Below are 25,696 nucleotides of genomic sequence, written 5' to 3' on the forward strand. Positions count from 1 at the left end.
TGTCTCATATTATTATTAATAGAATATTTGGTAAGATCTTCTTTGCTGTATAGACATGGATTTCATAGATTGTCCACACCCAGAATTTCAGAAGGATAGGTGTTCCAATCCGGAAATGCCTGGGCGGGTCAGAACCCCGGCGCTGGCGGCTGTCGCGTGGTATGGGGACAGGCAGAGGACACCCCCAGGCGTGTCTCCCCGGGAGGTGGCTGCTTTCCTGGACTGGTCAGCACGTGCAACAACCAGGTCGTGGTGTTTGCTCCAAGTGGGGTCGGGCCGTGACTCTGAGGGCAGGAGTTCGGGGAGACCCGCCCCCCAAAACCAGCAACAGGCACCGACCCCGGTAATACAATCGCTGCACAGCGAGCGGGAAGGTCCGGGGGACCCGCCGGCCTGAGAGCCCCTCGGCGCGGCCCAGCCCCACCCTCGTCTGTCCTCGGGCCCTGGGGCTGGAGCCCGGCCTCGCTCTGTCCTTGCTGTGCGGCCCACGAGGGCCCCGCGGAGGCTGTAGAGCCGGAGGGGCAGCGCCTGCTTCTGTCGCGGGAGATTGTGCGGGGACGCTCCGGAGGAGAGGCTGGGACGCACGGGGCTCCTCGTCCGCTCCTGGCGGGGATTCTGGACGGCGCCGGCGCTCAGGGCCCCCAGGGTCTCCGGGAGGGACGCGCCCGGAGCGCGGTGGCCGTGGCTCTGGGCTCCTCGGGCCGCTGTAGCCCCGCTGGGAAGGCCAAGGCCGTCAGCCCCAGAGCCGCTGCCCCTGCCGCCCAGCCGCCGGCCCTTGAGGGTCTGCCGTGGTCCTGCGCGCAGCCTCTGAGGGACCCGGGGCCCTGGGGACCTTCTTGTCCTCTCTGCCGTGGGCACGGTGTCTGTCTCCTGAGACACCCTTGACCCAGCTGGGCTCTGCTGTCACCAGGCATGTGCCACGCTGTCCCTGACAGCCCAGAATAGTCCCCGGGCTGGGGGCCCCTCCCCTTCCCTCTTCTCCCACCCCACTCTTCCCCTCCCCTCTCCGCCCGTCTGTGTCATGAAGCCTTTGGCTGTGAGCCGGCGATGGGGGTAGTACCTTTCTCAGCACATACGCTTTCGTGGCCGGCTCATCGCTGGAAACATGTCAAACGTGAACCTTGTCTTTGTGTACCTGCCACTCATGCTTCCGTATGTTCTGCGGCTTCTCAGCGGAGCGCGATGGTCTCCGCAGCTGAGCGACCCGCAGCCCGTCCCGCCCCTCGCTGGCCTGCGTGTGCCCTGCGGGCACCTTGGGCCTGGACGGGGCGCGCGGGCGGGCATGGCCGGGGCTGCGCTCTGGGGCAGCTGAGGGTTGACCCGGAGCGCGGGCCTGGCCTGGGTCGGCATCGGCCGCTCGTTGTACACTTTGACTCTCTGTCTCTGCCCTCCCTTCTCCCCCGTCACCCTTAATAATCAGCGAACGGTGATGCTCTGTGTTTTCTTCAGAAGCATGACCTTCACCCCCAGAGACCTTGTTGGAATGGAGGCACTCGTCTTACTGAAGAGCAGGGGTTTGCTCCAGCCAGGGAGCGGGCGTGGCAGTGGGACTGGGGTCTGGACAGTGTCCCCTGGCCCCGCAGGTGGCGTGGGGCTCGGGCCCGAAGGGGAGCCCCGGGTGTCCGGACACCCTGTTCACGCACAGCTTGCTCTCAGTCTCCACCGCGGCGAGATTAGGTCTCCAAGCTCACACTTGCTTCTTGAGTCACCAACTTTCAGTTAAATGTCTTCTCCACTCGTGATGGCAGGTTTCTGACACAAGCCGATTTGAAGGAGACGTTGTCATCCTGTCCTGTGGGTCTGAGGGCCCAGGCTCCAGCCGGGCAGGCCCAGGGGTGCCAGGCGTCTGCGAGGGTGGTGGTCCCCAGGTGAGGGGCGCAGGCAAGGGCCTCGGTTTCCAGGGTCCTGGGGGCGGCTTGTCACTTCTGCTTCAGGTTTTTAAAGTTGGCCTGTGCTTTGAGTTTTCTGTAGCTTTTTGGTCAGTTGCTCTTCCTAGGAATTTGTCCTGTTAGCTCTGTTTTCAAGTTGATTGCTCCAAAGCTGCTCATATTCCCTCTTAAAAATGTCCGCAGCGTTTGCTTATACCTCCTCCTCCTGCTCCTGATGCGGTCCATGCCATCTCTCTCTCTATCTTGATTCTCTTGCCAGAACTCTGCCACTTGTGCTGATCCGTTCAAAACACCACCTTTGTGGTTTTCTGTATGCTTTTTATTCCATTAATTTCTACTTTCTAAGTTATTTCCTTCCTTCCTTTTGATTTACTTTCTGTTTTTCTAACTTACGTTTTAGGTCATTTGTTTTCAGCCTTCTGACATTTTCTACCACACACTTAAGTATGACCTTTGATCCCTTTAAGGACTTTTAGCTGCAGCCTATAAGTTGTGATATGACACATTTTTGTCACTCTTCCATTCAATAGATTTTCCAGTATCTAATTGATTTATTTTTTGATTGTTGATAACTGTTTTGAATTTCTAAGCATAATGGAATTTTTCCAAATATCTTTTTGTTGCCTTTTTTTTGTTTTTTTTGCATCAGTACATTTTGGTCAAAGCATATACTCTGATGCTGATGCCTGTCTTCTGAAATGTGTTAAGACTTGTTTTATGGCCCAGCATACGGTCAAATTTTGGAAATGCTCTGTGCATCTTTGAACAGACTGTATTCTGCAGTTGGTGAGATTAGTTTTGGTAGGTTTGTTATCATGCTGTTTAAGCTGTCTATGTTAGGCCTTGGCAAACTGTAGCGCATGGGCCAAATCTGGCTCGCCACTTGCTCCTAGAAATAAATTCTTATGAGATCACGTCCACACGCATTGGCTTATGTATTGTCTATGACTGTTTTGCACTGTGACTTGGTTGAGTAGTTTCAGTAGAGACCGTTTGGCCGGAAAAATCTAAAATATTTACTATTTGGCCCCTTCCAGAAAATGTTCGCCAGCTCTTGTATCCTCGTTGACTTCTTGTATCTATCTGTTTTATCAAATACAGAGAGAGGTCCGTTAGACTCCCTAGTTATCACTGTGTATTTGCCTATTAATTCTTGCATTTCTATCAATCTTTGAATTTTAAAAAATTAATTAATTAATTAATTTTCGGCTGTGTTGGGGCTTCATCGCGGTGCGCGGGCTTCTCATTGCGGTGGCTTCTCTTTGTTGCGGAGCACGGGCTCCAGGCACACGGGCTCAGTAGTTGTGGCTCGTGGGCTCTAGAGCGCAGGCTCAGTAGTTGTGGCGCACGTGCTTAGTTGCTCCGTGGCATGTGGAATCCCAGACCAGGGATCGAACCCATGTCCCCTGCGTTGGCAGGCGGATTCTTAACCACTGCACCACCAGGGAAGTCCATCATCTCTATTAATTTTTGCTTTATATGTTTGGGACTGTGTTATACTAATGACACCAGTTTTAAAATTGCGGCATCTTTTTTATGAATGAAGTGTCTGTCATGTGAAGTGATTGGCCATCTCTTCCAGTGTTTTTTGCCTGTACGTCCGCTTTGTCTGAAATTCATGTAGCTGAACCTTTGGGTAGTCCTTGCCTTGTATACTCTTTCTATTCTTTTATTTTTAACCCTTTCGTATTTTTATGTCTTAGATGTACGTCATAAACAGCATATAATGGAAGTGTTTTTTTAACTGAAGTTTGATCATCTCTTTAAAATATTCTGACAATTAAAATTTTTTTAAACTGGAGTCTTTGTTTGGTTTACTTTAAATGTAATGACATAGATTTGAGTTTAAATCTACCATCTTATATTTTACTGACTGTTTTATCTGTGCTATGTTTATTTTTTCTTTCCTTCTCCTTTCTTGCTTTTTATTGAATTGATGATGGATCCTTTCTTTTTTCTTTGTTTCTTCCTTTTTTTTTTTTTTTTGACCACTACCACTAGGAAGTTATAGACTCTTTCTGTTCCTTTGATGGTTTTCCCAGAAATTACAACATTCTTACTATCAAACATCTAAAATTAACTAGTACTTTACCTTTCAGGGGGGATCCAAGGACTGAGATCACCCCTAACTTTCCCTTCTGCCTCATGTGTTATTGTGTATTTAATGTTTTTAACCTCACAAACCTTTGTTGCTATATCCTTAGTATTACTTCTGTTTTTGACTTGTAGATATATCTGCCACTTTCTTTGCTCTTTATTCTTTTCTCATCTTTGACTTTCCATCTGAGATCACTTCTTCCTGCTTGAAGTGTACGTGCATTAGAAATTCCTTTAGTTAGATTCTGATGGTGGCAAGCCTTCCCCACTTTTGTTTAGTTTTCCCTGCTCCTTCAGAGACGCATTTGCTGGTTGTAGAATCTGGGTTGCCAGTCGGGTCCTTTTATCACATTGATGACAGCCTGTGCTGGCCATCGACATCCTTCATACGCGAGCAAATCATTGTCAGGCTGTCTCTCCTTTGCAGGTAATCCACCTTTTTTCTCTGGCTTCTGAGATCCAAATTAAAAGCCTTTGTGCTTCAAGAAAGTGAAAAGACAACCCACAGGATGGGAGAAACTATTTGCAAATCACACATCTGACAAGGGGCTGGTACCAGAATGTAGAAAGAGTTCTGACAGGGCTGAGCGGTCAGTGCCTGAGTGCCAGTATGGAACGTCTCAGGAAGGGGCAACAATGGGGGAGGCCCTGCCACCTGCCGCTGGTTCTGAGCTGCGCCCTCCTGCCTCGTGCTGTCGCCCCCGCCCGGACCCCCCTCCATCCACCCGCGTGCAGGAGACTCGCTGGTCCTCTTTCCAGATGTTGCAGGCATCTCCATTCTGTGCAGCTACAGCCTCTGCCTCTGACGTGCTGATCAGCGCTTCTCAGCTGAGGTGCAGCGGTCACGTCCGCTAGCGCTGCCCACTGTGGACGAGTGAGAAACGGAGTGAAAATGCAAGATCCCAACGTCCACATCTAGCCACGATGGGATGAAAGGGACCAGACCGCACATCCCACCTTAAACAAAGGAAAACACACAGAAGTGTGTGAGGCTACCGACCTCACACCTGCACAGCAGGGGCATCGGACGGCGACCCCACGAGAGGGTGTGAGTGGGGCACCCCTCTCCCAGCTTATCACCTGCAGCGGCCAGCCGAGCACAGGGAGGGCAGGTGGAGACAGAGGCTGGCGTTCAGGGACTCCGTGAAGGCTGGAACTTGTGGGAATACTGGAGAGGATAGGACTGCGTGACTCAGGAGTTCTAGAGAGCTGAGAACGGTACCCCCCGACTCGTTCTTAGACTGTGGTGATCTGCGCACGTGTGTGGGACGCCACCAAGGTCGGGGGAGCCTGGAAAGGGGTAGCTAGAACCGTTCCCTCAGTTCACACGGGCTGTGCATGAAGTTGTGTTCTCACCAGCCAGGTGGAGAGACCTCACAGCTCAGAGGATGTCGGGTAGGCACCTCAGAGGCCATCGCCTCCCCCGCAGATGCGAGCCTGCTCAGGACCCACAGAAACAAAGCTTGGGAAGGGCAAACAACTCTGAGAAAGTTAATGACACTCCCAGACAAAGCCTGACAATACTTGAGGGACCACAAGCTCATCCCCCGACGCGCCATGTCCACAGTGTCCAGGAGCCAAGCAGAAATTCCTTGTCATGCAAACAGGTGGGGAAACATAACCCGGAAGTCGAGAAAAATCAACTAGAAACAGGTCCAGGTGGACCCACAGCTATCCACATGGCAGGATAAGCACAGAAGGATGCTGAAAACGCCCGTTCCAAATGTGTTCCACGTGTCCCACGGCACAGAGAAAATATGCACAGGACGAGGAGAAAACAGAAGATGTAAAAAAGACCCAAAGCTCCTAGAGAGGAGAATGCGCTGGGCGGGGTTCACGGGGGGTCAGACACTCAGACCCAACACGTATCCTCAGTATTCTTGAAGACATATCACTAGAAATGTTCTAAAATGAAACACAGGAAAAGGACAGGGAGAAAAAAAAAACAGCATCAGTGGAACCATATAAAGAGGGATAACAAACATGAAATTGAATTCCAGAAAAGAGATGTGTGTGATGGAAAATATTTGAAAAAAAATAATGGCTACAATTTTGCAAATTTGATGAAAACTGACTTTCAAGAAGATCAGTAAATCCCAGGCAGAAGAATCATGAAGAGAACTACACCCATGTACATCAGAATCAAATTTCTGGAAATCTTAAAGGCAGAAGATCTTAAAAGCAGCCAGAGGCAAAAGCCTACACTGTACAGAGGAAACAGAGGTGAAGTCACAGTGGACTTCCTGTCAGAAGTGGTGCAATTCAGAAGATTATGGAAGGGCATCTTCAAGATACAGAAGGAAAAAAAGCTTCAGCCTACAATTCCTTAGCTAACAGAGTCTCTTTCCAAAGTGAAAGCCAAATAAAGACTTTTTTAGACATTTAAAAGCTGAAAAAAATTATCACCAGCTGACTTGAACTCCAGAAAATATAGAGGAAGTCCTCTGGGGACAAGGAAAGTGACACCAGACAGGAATTTGGATCTGAAGGAATAAAAAGCAGCAGAAATGCAGGAAAATGTAAAAGACTTTTGTCCTCTCATTTTAAAAAGTCCTTTAGGGCTTCCCTGGTGGCGCAGTGGTTGGGAGTCCGCCTGCCGATGCAGGGGACGCGGGTTCGTGCCCTGGTCCGGGAAGATCCCACATGCCGCGGAGCGGCTGGGCCGGTGAGCCATGGCCGCTGAGCCTGAGAGTCTGGAGCCTGTGCTCCGCAACGGGAGAGGCCACGACAGTGAGGGGCCCGCGTACCACAGAAAAAAAAAAAAAAAAAGTCCTTTAAAAGATAATTTACTGTTTAAAATAAAAGTACTAACAATGTTGTGTAGAGTTTATAAGTAGAAGTAAGAGGTATGGTAGTAATATAGCCAAAAATCTAGAAGTGGGGAAGTGGAAACTAGCAAAACTCTTAAAATACATGTGAAGCATTGTAATATTTATGGGAAAGTAGACAGTGATATACTAAAGATATACCTTGTAAATTCTAGGGCAACCATTAAAAAAACAACAAAGTGGTATAGCTAATAAGCTAATAATGGAAATAAAATGGAATCTTAAAAAAATCCCTAATCCAGAAGAAGACAGAAAAAAGAGAAAATGAAACAAACAAATCCAGATAGGACAGATAGAACGATAATAGATTTAATCCCAACCATATCAATAATCACATCAAATACGGACGGCCTGAGAACTCCAATTAAAAGGCAGCTTGTCAGAGTGTCAGAGCAGATAGAAAAGATTAGGTAAACGTGCTTTCCACATTAAATATAAAGACAGAGACAGGTTAAAAGTAAAGGGTTGGAGAGATAGATACCATGCCAACATGAATCACAGGATAGCCCAAGGGGATATATTAAAATCAGACACGTTATATTTCAGGACAAGAAATATTGCCAGGGAAGAGAATGTCTCCTCATAGTGATAAAAGGGGTCGGGTCATCAAGAGAACGTAATATATTGCATATATGTGCACTTAACAAGAGCTTCAAAATACATACTGCAAAAACTGATAGAACTGAAAGGAGAATTAGACAAACCCACAATCACAGTGGGAGATTTCAACACTCCTCTTTCAATAACTGACAGAACAAATAGAAAATCAGTACAGATAGAGAAGACTTGAACAACACCATCAATTAGCTTGACTTGACTGGTGTTGATAGAACACCCATCCAGCAACAGCAGGGCACATCTTCTTTGCAAGTACACACGGAGCTTTCACCAAGGTAGACCAAATTCTGGCCCATGAAAATAACCTCAGTAATTGAAACCATACAAAGTATTTTCTGTGATCAACAGAGAATTAAACTAGAAGTCAGTAATTGAAAGATATCTGGAAAAATCCTCAAATATTTGAAAACTCAATAAAGACACTTTTAAATAGTCCATGGTCAAAGGAAAAGTCACGAGGGAAGTTTGATAACATTATGAACTGAGTGGAAGTTAAAACATAAGGTACCAGAATGTGTGGAATGCAGGGAAAATAGTGCTTAGGCATCTATAGCATTAAATGATCATATTAGAACATAAAGCAGTCCTCAAATCAATGATTTAAGCTTCAACCTTAAGAAAAAGTAAACAAAGGAAAGAAATAACAAAGAGCAAAAATCAATGAGATAGAAAACAAACAGTAGAAAAATATCAATGAAACCGAAAGTTGGTTCTTTGAAAGAATCATTAAAATTGGTAAACCTCTAGTTAGACTGATCAGAAAAAAAAAGAGAGAAGAAAAACTCCCAAAATCAGAACTGAGAGGGGAAGAGTCACTAGAGATCCTAAGGGAATATTCTGCAACGCTCCATGCCAGGAGATGTGACAACACAGGTGAGAGGGACATATTCCTGGAGCAAAAGAAATCACTAAAACGTATTCAAGTCAAAATAGATAACCCAAATAACCCTGAATCTATCAAAAAAATGCAATTTGTATATAAAAACCTTCTAACAAAGAAAACTCTTGGCCCAGATGACATCGTTGATGAATTCTTTCAAACATTTAAGGAAGAAATAGTACCAGTTCTACACAAAGTCCTCCAGTAATTAGAGGAGGAGGGAACACTTAGCTCATTTTATGAGGCCAGCATCGCCCTGGTACCCAAACCGCACAGGTATGGACCGATACCATCATGAACAAAATCCTGCCTGAAATAGAAATGTTTAGCAAATCAAACCCAGCAATATGTAAAAAGTCTAGTGCACCATAACCAAGTGAGATTTATCCCAGGAATGCAAAGTTGGTTTGACATTCAAAATCAGTCATTATAATTCACTTTATTAACAGACAAAAAAGAAAACCATATGACTATCTCAGTGGTGCAAAAAAAAAAAAAAAGGCATTTACTACTCATTTGTGGTAAAAAAAAAAAAAATCTCTCAGCAAACTAGAAGTCGATGGCCTCAGTCTAATAAAGGGCATCTATGAAAAACCTACAGCTAACATCCTACATAATGGTGAAAGACTGAAGCTTTCCTTCTATATTGGGAGCGAGGCAAGGACATCTGCTCTTATTCACCACTCTTATTCAACATTATACTAGAAGAATAAGGCAAGAAAAAGAAAGAAAAGACATGCAGAAGGGGAAGAAAGAAGTAAAAATGTCTTTACTCACAGATGGCATGATGGCCTATGTGGAAAATCCTAAGAAATGCACGAAGTTACTAGAACCAGTAGGTGAGTTCGGTGAATTTACAGGACTCAAGGCCATTATAACAAAATTAATTTTATTTCTACATACTAGCACCGAATAGTTAAAAGCTGTAACAAAACACCATTTACAGTAGCATCAAAAATATGAAATTCTTAGGGATAAATATAACAAAATAGTGCTGAGAGAAATTAAAGCAGACCTAAATAAATGGGGAGCTATACCATGTTAATGGACCACAGGACCCAATGTTACTAAAATGTCAATTCTACCAAAACTGTTAAATAGATTCAGTGCAATCACAATCAAAATCCTGGCAAGGCTTTTTGTAGAAACTTACAAGCTTATTCTAAAATTTACATTGGAAATCTAAGGACCTAGGAGAGCTCCAATAATTTTTGAAGAGGCAAAGAAAAGAGTGCCTGGCTTTAATACTTCCTCTGCTTCTGTGGTAATCTAGACGTTGTGGAACGGCAAAAAGATATACATGCAGATCATTGGAACGGAGTAGATTCCAGAAACTGACCCACACGTTTATAGTAAATTGATTTCCAACAAAAGTTTCAACATAATTCAATGGGGAAGCGATAGTATTTTCAACAGCTGGTGCCAGGACTATTGGAGAGCTATGTGCAAAAACAGTGAACCTTCGCCCAACTTCATCCCATATTAAAAAATTAACTCAGAATGGTCTGGTCGCCCAGACCTAAATACGAAAGCTAAAGCTATAAGGTTTATAGAAGAAAAAAATGTTGTATTTGCATGCAGTGTAATATCATTCAGCCTTAAAAGCAAAGTTATGACACATGCTACGACATGAATGAACCTTGAGGACATTATGTTCAGTGAAGTAAGCCAGACATAAAAGGACAACTACTGTGTGATCCACTTACACGAGGTCCCTGGAGGAGTCAGATTCGTAGGGACAGACAGCAGGACAACAGTGGGGGCCGGGGCCCGGGGAGGGGACGGGAGGGAGCGTTTCATGGGGACGGAGTTTCAGTTTGGGAAGATGGAAAGTTCTGTGGATGGACAGTGGTGATGGCTCCCCAACAGTGTGAATGGACTCAGCCCCACTGAACTGTGGCCACTGTAAAATGGTTTAAATGGGGATTTGTGTGTGTATTTTACCACAGTTCAAAACAAACAAAAACAAGGACTAAAATTAGCCGGTCGGCCTGGGTTTGGCTTTATCAATGGCAGACTGGGCTGGCCTGGCGGGAGCCCCTCCTGCAGGCTTAGTGGGTTTGGGAGGGAGGAGAGTGCAGGCGAGGTCGGCACGGTGGCTGTCCTGGGAACGGGAGCCTCAGCGCCCAGAGGGGCCGGGAGGCCTGGAGGCTGTTCTGCGTCTTGTCCGTCCATCCAGGAGGTGGCCTACCTTCCACTGTTCGTGCGAGCCTGCAGGCGAGGTTGAAATTGCTTCGCGGTCCGTCCTGGGGTGTGGTCTCTGCATCTCTGCGGTTTGTTCATTTATGGGCCATCTGTTGGGCCTCCTTATCAGGCGGGGGGAAGTAACAGCACTTGGAAAGGCCTGATAGGCTGTGTCCCTGGTGTTTGCTTAAGTTAGTAGACCATTCAGGTCATCGGGACCTGAATCAAGTTCATTCATAACTGTCTGCTTCCCTGATGTGCAGTCTTTTTGATTTTAAAGTAACTGCGCGTAGTTTATTCACGGAGTATTTTTCCAGTCCTGCCTAAGTACATTTCTGTTTGTCTTTAACTCTCAGGCCTTCAAGTTGGAAGCCTCTGAGGACGATTGCTCACCCCACTGACCCTGCTGACCCTGGGCCACGGTGAGTCAGGAGAGGGGGGCACCTGACGCTTGAGCCGCGTGCGTGTGTGCGTGCGTGTGTGTGTATGTGCGTGCGTGCTCCCTGGAGCAGCCCTGGAGTGGGTCCTGCCCCAGTGGTCTGGACCTGGCTCTGTCGGCAGACACAGAAGTCTATCGCCTTGAGAGCCGGACTCGCTGATCCAGCTTCAGTGACATTGAAGGGACCGAGCAGGGCACAGCTGGACCTTAACACGTTGTTGGATTTTCTTAAAGGGGTATACACTTTAAAGCTTTCTTACAGACAAAGGATATTTATTATAATCAGAATACAAATGAAAAAGTCCCGGTAACGCGGTTCCCCTTCTGTTTCTTCCTGGAGGGATGAGTGAAGGGGCCAAGCTAAAACTGCTGCTGGGTGGAGGGCATCTCGGGAAGTGAAGAATGGGCGTCCCCCTAGCAGAGCTGGACCCAGCTTTTGTTAGCAGACCTGGAAGTCCGTGAGTCTTTTGGAGATGGACATAGCTGTCCAGCCTAGTCGTCCAGGGCTGGACTGTGACCCGGAGGTCAGGGAGCATGTTTGCCATCAGGATGTTCTGCTCCTGTAGGTAGCTCCTCTGGGAAGCCCAGTGGTAATCGGCAGCTGTGGCAGAGATCCCTGGTCAGTTGGCCTTGGTTCCTCCGGGGCTGAGGACAGAACCTGGCCGCAGAGTGATCGGGAAGTGAAGAATGGGCGTCCCCCTAGCAGAGCTGGACCCAGCTTTTGTTAGCAGACCTGGAAGTCCGTGAGTCTTTTGGAGATGGACATAGCTGTCCAGCCTAGTCGTCCAGGGCTGGACTGTGACCCGGAGGTCAGGGAGCATGTTTGCCATCAGGATGTTCTGCTCCTGTAGGTAGCTCCTCTGGGAAGCCCAGTGGTAATCGGCAGCTGTGGCAGAGATCCCTGGTCAGTTGGCCTTGGTTCCTCCGGGGCTGAGGACAGAACCTGGCCGCAGAGTGACCGCCAGTGACCCGGCCCTCTCCCGTGCTCCCGTGTCCTGGCTTCGGGCCATCCAGGACCTGCCTTTCAGGCTCCAAGCTGACCTCACCTTCTGCGCGCAGACACGTTCTCGGGGATCTGCCGCGTTAGGTGACTGAGTGACGGGTTCCTTTTGTATTAATCCAGCCTTGACCAGAAGGCCTCCCCCTGCCATTTCTTCTTTGGACCCAGGAGACATCTGTCACTTCAAGTGCTTTCTGCAGAGAGCGAATCCAGCCATTAGGTTTGGAAGTTTACAAGTCTCACTGCGGGATCCCAACTCTGGGTGGGCACAGGCAGTTTCCCCTCATGTGTAATAGTTACACGGTGTTCTGATAGCGACTGGCCTAGCGGGTTAAGAACAAGCTCTGGGGATGTGAATAGGATGAACGCAAGCCAGTGTCAGTCGCATACTTTTTATTTATAGTCATGACTTACTGAAAATAATGTTGCTTAAATATATGACTGGAGCGCTGCAGTTAAAACTACTTTGTTTAGTGTCTCTTTATAATTAAGTATTTTATTATGAGCGCTTATTGGATAACTGGAAATATAAATATGACTACATGGCAGCTGTCAGCTACCGCGTTCTCTGAGCACCTCATCTCCCGACATTCTGAATCAACAAAGGTTTATTTGCTTTTTTTGCTCATTATTGATTGAGTACACAGCTTGTGGTTTTAGCTGTTAAATTGTTGCAAGCTTCTGTTCTGTGCAAAAGAATATCAAACTACATCGTATCCTAAAGTTGAGCTCTCCATGTATTCCTTTCCTTTTATCATGTGGCCGTGGGTGAACTATACTTGGGGCTAAAAGGATTCTCTCCCTCATAACTGCCGCTGCCCAGGATGTGGCCTGCGAGGGCCGCGGGGACTGTGGGTGGCACCAAGAGCCTTCTGATGTGTGAAGCATGTCGCGTCGTACGCGGCAGGAATGTGTCGTCAACACTGGTTTGTTTCTGGAGGAGAGTGACCGGGGGCCCTGGTCATCAACCAGACCTCTCCCAGAAAGACGGGATTGCGGGAGGTTGGAGATGGAAATCAGTTTGCTCTCCCTCTTTTGTGGGGACGGGACCTCCAAGTTCTTTAGCAGTTGAGGGCTGGGAAAAGGGATGGGGAGAAGAGTGGCAAGTTGGACACGTGCTTTTCAGCCCCGGGACAGTCAGATTTATAAGCAAGCATCCAGCAAGATTAACTCAACATTTACAAAAATAAATGACTTTTCAATTACGCGTGTACGACTGACCATATTTTAGAGGCAGGAAAGATATAACCCCGCCGCCCAAGCTAGTAATCATCAGTATTGAAATTTAAAGCAAATCACTCGTTTGTGACTTGAACTGGCACCTCTCAAAAGATGTCCAAATGTCTAATAAACATCTGAAAAGATGTGCAACTTAATTAGTCGTCAGAGAAATGGAAGTTACAAGCCACAATGTGGTTTGATGAGTGAAAGGATGAGCTGAGTGGACCAGGGTGGGGGCAGCGGGGCTCATCCATCACTCTTTTTTTTTTTTAACGTTTATTTTATTTTTTAAAATTTATTTATTTTACTTTTGGCTGCTTTGGGTCTTCATTGCTGCGCGCGGGCTTTCTATGGTTGCGGCGAGCGGGGGCTACTCTTCGTTGCAGTGCGCGGGCTTCTCATTGTGGTGGCTTCTCTTGTTGGGAGCGCAGGCTCTAGGCGCACGGGCTTCAGTAGTTGTGGCGCACGGGCTCCGTAGTTGTGGCTCATGGGCTCTAGAGTGCAGGCTCAGTAGTTATGGCTTGCGGGCTTAGTTGTTCCGCAGCATGTGGGATCTTCCTGGACCGGGGCTCTAACCCGTGTCTCCTGCACTGGCAGGTGGATTCTTAACCACTGCGCCACCAGGGAAGCCCCTCATCCATCACTCTTGTCATTGCTATTATGCACGTCGGCTCTGAGCTGAGCACTTAAAAATCCCTCCCTGTTCAGTTCTCTTCCTATAGTGCGGAACAAATGTTACTTGTGTTTTTCTGATGAGGACGCAGGCTCAGGATGAGTCCTTTGCCTGTGCTCACGAGTGGTCCCCTGGGGTTCAGCGCTCTGCTGTGCCCTGAGGGCAGGTGTATGTGGTCCTGTCCCTGCCGGCGCCTGACACCCTGGTGGACACTTGTGCTGGTCGTCAGGTCCTGTGCCAGCCCTGCAGGATGTGCGGTTGCTGCCCGGGAGGGAGAGGCTAGGGGAGAAGCTGGGAGAGTGCTAGGACTTCGGCTGCGCGGACCCTTGGGCTCTGGGACCTGAGAACGCCCGCCTCCAACGTGGCCTCAAGGCAGCATGCTTAGTGGCTGGCTCTGTGGCCCCCTCACTGATGAATGGTAGAACAAGCAAAACATCTCTCCTACAGCTTATTGCAATTTTAGCTCCCACGAGTTTTCCATTAACTTTTCTTACAAGTTTAAGATGACTGGAAGGTTTTCCTTAGTCTTTCTTAGGTACTGATGCTGAAACAGTGCCTTTCCCTCCCCCGCTGTGGCCCACGTGGACTGCAGACTCAGAACTCAGTCCAGGGGGTGGGGGAAGGGGGGCAGGGGGAGGGGCTGCGAGGGCGGTCGAGGTGGGAGGCCCCCGTGTGCAGCCCCCTGCATGGCCGCGTTTGAGGACGGGTTCTCTTTGCTCTAAAGGTGACACGAGGGGCTGAGCAAAGGGCTCAGACTTTGACGGGCCAAGTTGTGTCTGGAGGAGCCTGGTATCCTGCAGGGTAAGCTTTTTCCCTTGAGAAACAGTCTTAACAGTGTTCAACATAGTTGTTTAGACTTCGTCACCACTGGAGAGACAGAAGGTTGGAGCTTTACAAACCAGCAGGTAATTTTTTGTTAATATTTAAATTTTAATTTAAGAAGTGATACGTGCTTATAAAAATTAAACACAGAACCAAATCTAGTAAGTAATCAAAATTCCACTCTTTACTCCACCCCAAATCCCACCCTTTTTCCTGGAGGGAAGCACGAAAAATGGCTTGTGGTTTATCCTTTCGGAGCTTGTCAAAACACACTTAAGAACACACGGGCACAGAGTTTCTAAAAATGTGTCTATGTGTCATGATATCCATCTGTGCGACTTAGTTTTAACTTGCTTGAGGGTCTTTTACTACACATAGATCTCCCTCATTTAAAAAGACTCAGCTTCCTCTTTGATGCATGTTCTAAGGAGCACGGCCGTATATACGTACACGTACACACACACGCACACGCTTTACAAGAAGTCTGGGTGGTAGCGTCAGAGCACATTTACCTGCTTATCAGTTTCTTAGACTTGAGATGTGTTTGTGCGTCTCAGAAAGCGTCATAAGTAGCACACTCATTCTTGTGTTGAGGGGCTGGGGGGAGGGGTTGGGTGAGTGCAGTGGGGACGGTCCTCTGGGAGGGTGACAAGGGGCCTCCAGGCTCTGCAGTATCTGAGCGGCCCTGCCCAGCCCAGCTGCCTGACCTGCTGGAAGGTGGACTTTGCCCCCTGCCCGTGTGGAGTCTCTGGCTGGTGCTGTTTGTAAGTTGGAGGGGTGGGCGTGGGTAGGCTCTGCAGGGACAGTGGCCTAGGCCGGATTCCGTTTCCACCGAGGAGTGTCTGTTTTCTGGAACATTCCAGGCCGCGTTCCTGTCGTTGGTAGACATGTAAAGGGTTGTGTGCACACGTGGTTACATGCGCTTTATCGCCTGGTCACCAGTGTTCGGTAGCAAAGCCGGGTCCTTCGAGTATCTGAAGTGCAAGCACAGCAGAAGCAGAAACGGGCCGGGGCCTCCGTCTGGCTCTGCTTGGCCACGAGGCCACCGTGTCCCACAGACGCCGTCTGCCTGGCTGTTCCTTCTCTCTCGGTGAATAGAACCGACAGTGGGAGAATACGCCTGAGCCAGGCGCCGTGCCTGAGCGCCAGGACGCTTGCCGCCGGCTGGCCGGCTCTGCTCCACGGGGCCGGAGCAAGACGCGCGGGGATGGGCATCCGGGGAAGCGCCTTCTGGAACTGCGAGTTCCTGCTGCCGCCTCGCGCACTTGGCTCTGGCCTTGACTGAGGTTGTTTCACACGGGCTTGTGTGTGAATTGAATTTAGGAAGTGTGTCCATGGAAACATGGGAACCCCAGGACCGAGGCAGGCGAGGGACAGTCCAGCTTGCACAGCCCAGCGCAGATGCTGGAGAGAGGGCTGGCCCATGAGCGCCCGTCGGGTCGCACACGTGTGGCCCCTTCTCGGGTCTAGGGCTGCTGTGCTGTCTTCCTGGTTCCCCCAGCGACGTGAGCTTCTCTCGGGGGAGCTGCTGGCTGGGAGCAGACCCGGGAGGAGGGAGGCCCTGCCCGGCTGCCCAGCTGCCGGAACCCTCGCTGCCCCCTTGCTATCGCCAATAACCTGCCTCAAGAACTTCCTGGATTTTCTGTGTAGACAGTCATATCACCCACAAGTGACGAAAGCTGGTTTCCTTCTTTTTAACCCTGATTTCTCTTCTTTCTTTTTTTTTTTTTTTTTTTTTGGCGGCACGCGGGCCTCTCACTGCTGTGGCCTCTCCCGTTGCGGAGCACAGGCTCCGGACGCGCAGGCTCAGCGGCCATGGCTCACGGGCCCAGCCGCTCCGCACATGTGGGATCCTCCCGGACCGGGTCATGAACCCGTGTCCCCTGCATCGGCAGGTGGACTCTCAACCACTGCGCCACCAGGGAGGCCCTCTCTTATTTCTTTCCTTGTCTTATCACCATGGCTGCAGTGAGCTTTCTGGGGAGTAGGGGCCTTGAGGCCGGACGTCCTTAAACAGTTGTGGGAGGTGCTGAGCAACTTAAGCTGCTTTTCCTGAAGCTCATGAAATAATCGTGTTGTTTTTCTTCTTTTGTCTGTTGACAATCACTAGACGAATTGATTTTCTATGGTAGACCATTCCTGCGTCCTGGCATAAACCAGATTTGGTCACGATGTTTTGTTTTTAACTATGTGACCGGAATCGGTTTGCTAAGGTACATTTATTGAGAATGTCCAGTCTGTGTTCACGCATCTGATTGGCCTATTAAGTAACGGGCGTCTTGTCTTTTTCCTGATGTTTGCTGGATGCCTGTCGTGTTTCTCCATTAAGTAAACGCTGATTTGGAGTCTTAGATGTTCTCACCTCACGGAGAAGTATATGGTGAGTGTCTCATCTTAGGGGGAAGCATATAATGAGTGTATGTAATAATTTTAAATTGCTCCTACTTTAATGAGTGTTCTCATCAGGGAGTGAGGTTAGATTTTGTTAAATTATCTGCCCAGAATTCTTTTTAAAGAAATATAATGGATTTTATTAATAGATTTCCTCCTGTCGAACCATCCTTGCATTCATGGAGCAGACCCCACTTGGTCATGGTGCATTAGCTTTTTAATGTGCTGTTAGAGTCTGTGTGCTAATTTTAAAGGAATTTTTGTATTTATATCCATAAGTAAAGAGCAGTGGGTCTGAAAATTTTGGTCTCTTTACACTCTTAAAAAATTATTGAGGACCCTAAGAAGCTTTTGTTTTTGTGTTATATCTACTGTGGTTCTCAGCTGGGGTGATCCTTCCCCCACCCAAGGGGACATTTGGCAACACCAGGAGATGCTTTTGGTTGACACAACTGGTGTGCTGGGGTGTCTCTACTGGCATCCAGTGGGTAGAAGTCAGGGATACTGCCGAATATCCTACAGTGCACAGGACTGTCCCCTGACAGAAGAGTATCTGGTCCCAAATGTCAATAGTGCCGCAGCTGAGAAACCCTGCTCTTGATAGGTAATCGTTTAGAAATCAACACAGAACACTAAAAATTTTTATTTAATAATTCATTTAAAAGAGCAGCAATAGGGCTTCCCTGGTGGCGCAGTCGTTGGGAGTCCGCCTGCTGATGCAGGGGACATGGGTTCGTGCCCCGGTCCGGGAAGATCCCACATGCCGCGGAGCGGCTGGGCCCATGAGCCATGGCCGCTGAGCCTGCGCGTCCGGAGCCTGTGCTCCGCAACGGGAGAGGCCACAGCAGTGAGAGGCCCGCGTACTGCAAAAAAAAAAAAAGAGCAGCAATAAACCCATTACATGTTAACATAAATAGCAATTTTTAATGAAGAAGAACTATATTTTCCAAAACTGAAAAAAAATGTAATGAGGAGAGGGCCATTATTTTATATTTCTACAATGTAATTAATCTCTCAGGCATCTGACCTAATAGGAGACCCCTGAAATACCTGCTTCTGCATTCAGACTGTTTTACTGTGTTGTTTGGTGGAGCTATGGATGAAAATTCTGCTTCACCAAGTATGTGCTGGGAAAACAGATGACTCTCAGACTCCCCCCACCCCGCCCCGGGGTCCTCATATCACACTTGAGAACTGTTGATTTGGACAAGTCCCCCTCTTTCTGCTTTCACTCTCGCATTGTGGATTCAGCATCCCGCTTCCTTCACAAAAAGGCATTTGGAAATTTCCTTCCTTCTCTGTGTTCTGGAGAATGTTAGGTTGTGTCAAGATAATCTGTTCTTATAGGACTGAGTCATCTGGGTTTGGTATCTTTTCTTAGAGGTAACTCTGACAGACAACTCTTCTAATTCTATAAAACTAGGTCTGTTCAGACTTTCTATCTTTTCTGTGGTCACTGTTTCCGTAAATTTTTTTCTCTTAGAAAATTATCCATGTCAACCAAGTTTTCAGCTTTATTTGCATAGAGATGTACAGTTATTTCCGTGATTTTTAAAAAACTTTATTTTTTGATGTTTTTCTCTTTTCTTATTTTATGTATTTTTATTGCCCTAGGGGGTGTATGTTTTATTAATTTTTTTGAACACGAGTTTTTAAAGATTTAACTATTATATGCTTTTTTTTCTAACGCATTGTTGCTTTTACCTTATTAATTCCTTCAGTTACTTTTGTAATTCTGAGTTTCTCAATTGGAGGCTTAACTCTCTTATTTTCATGCTCTCATTTCTAAAGATGTAAAGTATTTAATGTGATAAATTTTCCTCCAAGCACTGCTTTAGTTTTCGTTACGTTTTCTAGAAATTCTGCAGTTTGGGTTTCTACTTCCCCTGGAGAGGAGCGTCTAAGAGGAAAATATTCATGTTTGGGGCAGACGGTGGGGTGGGAAAGGCCTTTTCTGTCTCCTGATTTCTAGGCAATATTGTCTGTGTTTTAATTACTGTTTGGGATTTGTTGAAAACTTCTTTGTTGCTTAATTTATGGGCACTGTTCATGAATGTTTCTATGAGCAATTGGGAGAAAGTGTGTCTTCCCTTATCAAGTGCAGGATTGGCTACCTGTCCCAAAGATCCCCTCATACATCTTGCTGCTGCGTCGTCTGTGGTCTCTCTTAGTTCCTGGCCACTGTTCTGTCTTGGATTAAAAGAGATGTACTAACACCTATTATTAGCATGCTTTGATTTGTTTCTATGGCATCCCTGTAATTTCTGCTTTATGAAAATTAAAGCTGCCTTATTTGGTACATAGATATTAAACTTACATCTTCCTTGAGAATTTTAGTTTCTAGAATGATCCGTAGTCCTGCTTTGTCTCATTAATTTCCCATGCCTGATACTCTATTCTCTGATATCAAGATCTTGGACCCTGTTTTTTGGGCATTTCCCAGTATGTATTTATTCATTCTTTTCGACCCTGATGAATTGTTTGGGTTGAGGTTTTCTCTTGCACCTGGCAGAGCTGAATTTTTTTTCACAAGCCAGTTTGAAAATAGTTCCCTTTTGGTAGCTGAACTCAGCCCATTCGTATTGACTGATATGATCCATGTGTTCGGGTTAGTGCTGTCCCTATTTTGTGTATTTCAAGGGTAAACACAGGCAGCGCGGTGCCCGCACATGAACGCACTCACTGGTCCCGTATGTGGGGTCTGTTCTCAGCCTTTCTGGTGTTGTGTTTTGTGTTTGGCAGTGCTGACCCGATAGAGGGGAAAGTACGTTTGGCCGTAGTGGTCACCTAATACGAGGAGCTTTATGTCAGATCCTGGGTCCCCTCCTTCTGGATAATGTCTGTTGTTTCTCTACTAGGAGTGACAGTAAGATGCCCTGACACCTCCCCTCCCCGCGGCGTTCCCCTGCCTGGCACCTGCTCCCGACGCCCCTGCACGCGGGCTCCCCGTCGGTGTACCTGCTTCTGCCCGCCCCCCTCCCTCCCCGGCCTGCCCTGCTTGGTTGCCATCCTGTCGGGTCTGCCGTCTCCACCTGGTCTTCTCTCTCCCCTGGAACACGCCAGAGCTCCTTCCGGTGGCCAGGGTGTGTCCTCCGGCCGCGCGGTGGGCACCGGTTCAGAACCGCTTGTCCCCATGTGCCAGCCCCCTTCATGGCTTAGGGCCTCTCCGCTTCGAGTCTGCTTCTCCCTCTTGCTGTGCCACACCAGCGTTCTTCCCGTGGGTGTTTGTCTGCGCGTCTTTCCTTTGCCTTCGGTTTCTGTCTTTCTGTGACACCGCGTCTTAGCTTTGTGTGTCTCCTGTAAGTCTAGCAGACAGCTGGAGTTTCAGACTGCTCTCTACACGTGTCGTGATCAAATGATATACTTGTTCATCACTGGTAATGAAGGGCTTTCTACGTCACTGTCATCACGTCATCATTATTCACCATCCTTTCCCTTTGCTTTCCTGCCTGTTCTTGAATTTAGCCTGTTAAATCTGTTCATTTGCTCCTCTCCGTGGAGTGGTACCCTTCTGACGCTAGGATGCCTGGAGACCGAGATAAAGGGCATCCGTGTCTCTACTTTCTTCCCAAATAGCGTGAAGACCTGAGAACCAGGATCTGGGCTCACGATGTTTTCACAGCCTCATTTCTGGGCACGTACAGCACCGTGCCGGGCGCTTGCACCTCTGCTCCCTCAGAGTCCCTGCCGTGGCCGGACAGGCTCTGGGCGTCGTCTGCAGACGAGAGACCGAGGGACCGGGAGCTCGGGGAAGTGATGCTGGAGCAGACGGCAGGACACATGGGCCCCGACTGTGTCCCTCCCTGCCCACTTCTCCTTTCCACCCCTGCCCTCCCCAGATGCTCGCCCTGCCTTTTTTTTTTTTTTTTTTTGGTTGCAGTATGCGGGCCTCTCACTGTTGTGGCCTCTCCCGTTGCAGAGCGCAGGCTCAGCACCCATGGCTCACGGGCCCAGCCGCTCCGCGGCATGTGGGATCTTCCCGGACCGGGGCACGAACCCGCGTCCCCTGCATCGGCAGGCGGACTCTCAACCACTGCGCCACCAGGGAAGCCCCGGGCCTGCCTTTATATCCTGTTCGTTCTCTATCCCACATGCCCATACAGTTCTGATTGCAGCAGCCCAGCGGGTGCTGAAGTCCACGACCAACCGTGACCACCACATTCACCCTCGCCCGCACCCCCGAGCGTGGGGGCCCTTCCCAGGGCAGCTTCCCCCACCGGCTCATTCTTCTGTGGGCGTGTATGTGTCCCCCTGTGGGAGGGTGGGGCTCAGGGCTGCCCGTCCCATCCTGGCTCTGTGATGCCAGGAACTTGGCTTTATCAGGGCTTTATCAGGGACCTCGGAGCAGCTCTGCTGTTTGGCCCCCAGCCCACAGCTTGTTTTCAGTTGACGGTTGTGCTTCTGTTAATCAGTAACCAGCTCCCGGCTGTTGGTTCTCTGAGGAGAGTCTCCAGGGGTCATGCTTGTGACCCCTGACCTCTGGAGTCTGGGGATGGGCTGGTGGGTGTCTGGGGAGGTAGGCGTGTCCACAGCCACTCCGCAGGACGGGTGTGGTGGAGAACATTCCAGGAGCGCAGGGGGACGTCGCAGGAGACAAGCGGTAGGTGCAAATGTCAGGAGAGTCCTTTATGATTTCTCTGTATCTTGATGCTGTTTTTGTGAAGGTTTAACAAACACTTGATAGATTGTTGTGAGGATGCAGGCTTCTCTATTTGGGGTAAATGCTGTCTAGTGAAAACGATTTCCCCTTTAGTAAAAGAAAATCCTCACACCCGGGATCTGGGTGTGGGGAGCGAAAACTTGAGGAAGGAGGGAGTTCTGGTGGCTGGTACCAGCAGGACGTGGGGGACATGGGACATCCATTTGGGTGTTTTTTCCCTTCTCTAGGTACCTCGTGTTGGACGTGCTAGAAAAATACCTCAACCGGCAAGCAACGCGTGTTGTCTTTCTCAGTAGCCGTGTTGCTCATAAAGGACCTGCGGTTTAATGCTTTGCAGTAAAGACAGACTCTGATCTGGGGTTTCCGGGGCCGCGGGGAGGGTCTGTTGCTCTTTGGGTTTGGAGCCTTGGTGTCCACTGTGGTTTGGCAGTGAGGAGAGGACCCGGTCACCATGACCACACACCTGCCCAGGCCCCTAGGCGGGCGGCCCCTGCAGGAGGTCAGGTGCCCAGGTGGGGGAGGGAGGCGCAGCGCCAAGCCTGCGGCGCGGCGCGGCCATCACAGATCACGTCCAGCAATCGCTAACTGTAGTGGAGGCCACATGCCGCGTGCCGCTTGGGGTCGGGGCGGGCGAACGCCTGCAGGCCTCGCTGCTTGTGGAGGCCCCGGGCCCCGGGGAGGCAGCACGGATCGACGTGAGATGCGCGCGAAGCCCCACCTGCGGGCCATCTGTTCCTTGTCGATTTGTAGGGCCCTTCTCGGTTCCCAGGGCGACGTTCCACTGGGCGGTGGCGCCGACGTGACGGTGCAGACAGACACCAAAATGCCGGGTGACAGGTGCTACAAGGAGCCTAGCTGGGGGTGTGGCAGAGTGACGGTGGGGTGGACGCTGCGGGGGAACAGACAGCCCCTCCCGGGGGGGTGGGGAGGCAGGAGGTAAAGGGCCCTAGCAGGAGCGCGCTGGAGCGGGGACAGACGGGCTGAGGGACGGCAGGACGGACACAGCACAGCTGGTGAGGGGGGCAGGGGAGTACGGACAGCGGGCCCAGCAGCCAGGCCGGGGGGTTGCTCTCGGTTCAGTGGGGCCCCCGGCAGAGGCCCGGCACCGTCATGGTCTTACCGGACGGCGGGGGGGCGCGCGTGAAGGTCGGGAGACGGGCAGAGAGCAGCCCGGCTTGCGGGGTGGGGTGCGTGCATGGTGGACGTGTGGGCGGGAGGGGCGCCTTGGCCGAGGGCGGGGCGGGGGGCAGGTGTGTGGAGTGTCGCCCCCCCCCACACCGTGCGGCGTGGCCACACCGGGACGGAGCCACGTGCCGCCGGGAGATGCTGCTTCTGCCGGTGCTCCGCGCCGGGCCCGCCTGGCAGGACGTCTGTCCAGTGTCTTCCGCCACTTCGCAGGGTAGCCATTTTCCAGGAGCTGCGCGTACCCTTGACCTTTGGGCTGAATTAGGTGGAAAGCGGGCGGCCTTTCCCCGTTTCTCTGTCCCCCCCCCCTCACTGCTCTCCATGCCTTGGCGGCGCTACACTGCTGACCTGTACTTCTTCTTTCAGTGTGGGGGGCTGGTCAGGCCCCAGCTTTCAGTCTCCAAAAGGAAGAAGGAGGAGACGCCAGCCACGGTCTCTTCCCGGATGGCCCCCCGCCTCCTCGGGGGCGGGTCCAGCGGCCGTGGGCAGCAGCTCCCTCTGCCCTGGGCCCTGCAGCGGCTGCCCCAGGCCGCGTTCCTGGCCGCTCCTGCTCTCCTGGCTCGTAGGGCACAGAGTTTGGGTCACTGGTGAAAAGCGCCCCTCCCTGGACCCAGGCAGGAAGCAGGATCCTCCCTCCCGGCCTCCTTGCAGCTCCTTCCTGGCCAACTGGGCGGGGCTGAGGGCAGGATAAAAGCCACCTCCTGGGACTCCGGTGCCTACCCTGCTCTGAGGCACGGTCCTGCAGGCCGTTGCCCGGAGCGCACAGGTGAGGGCGGGGCTGGTGAGCCGCTCCCCAGCAGAGCTTTCCTCCTTCCGGCTTGTGGGGAGAGAGGATGGCAGTCCAGGGCCGCGCATCTCAGGCCCGCGGTCTCCAAGTCTGCACCCTCTGTGGGCTCCCCTCTTCCTAGGCTCCGGCTGCAGAAGAGTGGGGTGGGGTTAGTTGTTTATCCAGGGACCCCTCCCCACCTTGGCTGGCCTCGAAATTTGAAAATTTGCTCTTTTTTAACATATGGAAGGTCCCGCAGTTTGTCTGTCCTAAGCCTGAGCTTCAGGAGACGGGCAAGGGCCGGGGACATTAGAGTTCTTGTTTTGATACGTCCTGTGTGCCCGACTGCAGTGCCTCCCACTCGATGCTGGAATCCGTCAGGCTGTCACAGCAGATTAATTTCTGGGTCTGTAGTGCCTCCCTGGTCAGGGTGGTCGAGAGCTTTCTTCTGCCACAAGTGTCATGTGAGTAACAGGAACGACAGAGCCCGACGGTCCAACGTGGCATCCCGCGGCCCACACGCGGATGCTGAGCCCTTGAGAGCCGAGGGGCCGCGAGAATTAAAAACATACGCGGACTTCAGAGACCCAGACAAAGGGGTGACACACAACATCTCATTATTGCCTTTTAATGTTGACTGCATGTTAAAACGATGATATCTTGGCTATATTGGGTTAAATAAAATACATCATTAAAGTGAATTTCACCTTTTAAACGTGGAAGTAGAACATATAAATTACACGTGGGGCTCACGGTGTCTCCCGTGAGCCCGCTTTGCCTGCGCCGGACTCTGAGTCTGCTGAGAGAGAAGGGGGGCCGATCGGCTGTCACTCGTGCTTCCGCCGGCTGAATGGCCGTTTGTCCGGCCATTAATGCGTCCCTACGATGAAATACTCTGCAGCTGACTTTACAAGAATGAAATCGGTGATGCTGATGCTAACGCTACTGGGCCCTGGACCTGTCCCTCATCCAAGTACTTTGCACAGTTCGCTCATTTCATCTTGTCTTCCCCACTGTACAGATGAGGAAATGGAGGCTCAGAGAGGTGCCTAACTTTCTCAGGGTCACACAACTCGTTGGTGGCGAGGCCAGGGTTCGAACCCAGGTAGTGCTCTCTGTGGTCTCCACTACTTGTGCAGAAGAGGAGAGGTTTGTACTGACCCGAAAGACTCTTCTGCTATAGTGCTTAGTCCATTCAGGCTGCTATGACAGACTCCCATAGACTGGGGGCTGATGAGAACAGACCTTTATTCTCATAGTTCTAGAGTCTGGAAGTTCAAGATCAAGGTACTGGGACTGCCCTGGCGGCGCAGTGGTTAAGAATCCACCTGCTAATGCAGGGGGACACGGGTTTGATCCCTGGTCCGGGAAGATCCCACATGCCACAGCTACTGAGCCTGCGCTCTAGAGCCCGCGAGCCACAACTACTGAGCTCACAAGCCACAACCACTGAAGCCCGCGCGCCTACAGCCCGTGCTTCGCAACAAGAGAAACCACCGCAATGAGAAGCCTGCGCACCGCAACAAACAGTAGCCTCCGCTCGCCGCAACTAGAGAAAGCCCGCGCGCAGCAACGAAGACCCAATGCAGCCATAAATAAATAAATAAAAATTTAAACAAATAAATAAATATAAAGACATAATTTAAAAAAATAGAAAGATCAAGGTGCTGGCAGATTCGGTGTCTGGTGAGAACCCACTTCCTAGTTCACAGCCGGCCATCTTGGCACTGGGTCCTCACATGGTAGAAGGGGCAGGGAGCTCTCTGGGGTCACTTTTATAAGGGACTCCACCCTCGTGACCTAATCACCTCCCAAAGACCCCACCTCAAATGGCACCCCACTGGAAATGACTGGGATTTCAACGATGAATCTGGGGGGAGACGAAACCATTCAGTCCATAGCACAGAGCATGGAGGGAGAAAGACAAGTTACAGAGTCCACAGTATCACAAAGTGTTATTGTTTGAAATCACCACATTTGAAAACTACAAGCGTCAGAAGAAGAGACACCAGACTCCACAGCCGTCGGCCTGGGGGTGGGACG

General features: G+C 50.1%; 1 protein-coding gene across 5 annotated transcripts in view; it reads left to right on the forward strand.

Moving 5' to 3' along the window:
• Positions 1–25,696, forward strand: part of AGPAT3 (1-acylglycerol-3-phosphate O-acyltransferase 3) — a 108,884-nt gene that overhangs the window by 16,342 nt on the left and 66,846 nt on the right. For all 5 annotated transcript variants that reach the window (XR_012331660.1, XM_073804565.1, XM_073804566.1 and 2 more), the window contains exon 2: positions 10,853–10,918. The gene's annotated coding sequence lies outside the window, so the exon portion shown is untranslated. The remainder of the gene's footprint in view (positions 1–10,852; positions 10,919–25,696) is intronic.

This window comes from Tursiops truncatus, chromosome 4, assembly GCF_011762595.2.
Source record: "Tursiops truncatus isolate mTurTru1 chromosome 4, mTurTru1.mat.Y, whole genome shotgun sequence".
Lineage (NCBI taxonomy): Eukaryota > Metazoa > Chordata > Mammalia > Artiodactyla > Delphinidae > Tursiops > Tursiops truncatus.